The sequence below is a fragment of the Elaeis guineensis genome, chromosome 14 (assembly GCF_000442705.2).
Source record: "Elaeis guineensis isolate ETL-2024a chromosome 14, EG11, whole genome shotgun sequence".
Lineage (NCBI taxonomy): Eukaryota > Viridiplantae > Streptophyta > Magnoliopsida > Arecales > Arecaceae > Elaeis > Elaeis guineensis.
The window spans coordinates 61,308,823-61,310,581 of NC_026006.2; positions in this window are offsets into that span (position 1 = coordinate 61,308,823).

Consider the following 1,759-nt stretch of genomic DNA (forward strand, 5'->3'; position numbering starts at 1 on the left):
CAGTGAGATTTGCTAGCCTTTCAAAAGAATGATATTACCGTTGCATATCTGATTTGGAACAATTGTTCAAAAAATTAATTAAAAAATAACTTGAATTATTAGTAAAATGGGTGGATAAACTTGAAATAACACTAATTGTGCTGAGAAAGCAAGGACCTGCCAAATTCACTTGGAACAAAGAAGGGGATTATCCAGCAGGGGAGAAGTTGATCTGCTATTTTCTAATGTTCAAAAGAAACCAAGCGAGTTATCCAAGTATTTGGTGATGCAAATCTTCCATAAAGTAAGGCATTAGTTACAAAATCTCTAGATTTCAACTATCCATTACAATCTTCAAAAAACTTGCTAAAAAAAAACCTTGAAATTTCTTCCTCGTGTTACATATCCTCGCATGCAACCATTCCCTGAGATAATGCAAACATTGCAGTGTAATGCTTCAGCATCTCTAGCCAGTTATTCTCCCCATATTGACCACAGTTCAAAGCACTTTGATGAGGGGAGAGCATGCGTTACTTCAAAACAGTTCTTACCCACTTCAACCAGGTACCATCTATTTAAGTAGGAGGCTTCACCATCGACAATAGGTAATTGAATAATTAATATAGAACAGGAGGAGATAAATTCAGAAATTACACCATCTGAGTTATCTTTTTGACGGTTGGACACCACAATTAATGGATGGTGAATAATTGAGTCGAACAGAACTGAATAAAAAAATCTGAGGGATGTCAGATCCGTGCAAATATATATTTAGTTTCGATTGTAATGTTTCTAAATAAATGCATGAATTTAAATCCCTAGCTTGACGAGGATGCTAAAACTTAAACGGGAAAGTATGTCCGGATCAAAAAATTTAAATAATATTTTTTGAATAATTTTTTTGGATGAGATTCTGGACTTTCATAAGGAAGGATCCAAAACTTCAAATAAATTGGAGTAGCTACTATATTGGAGCTTATCCAAGGTTTCAACTGGAGGCTCATCAGACTTGCAATTACAGTCTGGGATACTACCAGCTGCGACCATGTAGCAAGCGTTGTTATGGCACCGCATGGTGGCTGGGAACCAGGGCCCACAAATTTGTGGGAAGAATCTGGTCCCAAACAGCATGACCGGTCTAATGAAGCTAATACTTCCACTTGGTCATGATAACTGGGGGAAATGCCAAAGTAGGCACTTAACCTTACAATTCAAGGGAACAGGAACAAACTTAATGCGTGTTGAGACACAAATGCCTACAATGGTAAGTTTCACAGTAAGCCAATATTAAGTATTTGATATTTTGCATGGTAGGTTTTTAAGAATAGGAGGAAGACCAAACTACTGCTCTTCTAACCATGTAAATGGGATGAAAAATGCTATAGGCGGCTGTGATGTTGTAACTTTTTTTTTCCATGTTAGCTCATCTATAAGTTAAAGGTTGCACAAGTTGTTGGGCTGGTTTCCTTCAGCAATTATGATTCTCTAGTCAAAAAGCGTGCAAATTTTTTAATGATGCATCTCACTAAAAATTTATCCCATGTTAGAATAGCAAGGAAGAAAACTATCGAGCTTGATCTTTGATTCTTGAACGTAAGCACTTGGATTTAACTTGTGATAAGCTCATTGTGCACCTCATGTACCAAGCAAGTTGCTCAAAAGAATGCTCTTTTTGAAATCAATTCTTCATTTTTTATTTTTATGCAAGCTTTTGTCGGCAAGTGGCTGAGACGTACTAATTATCCCAGTTTTTATTAGTTGAAATGAAGTGGAAAAATTT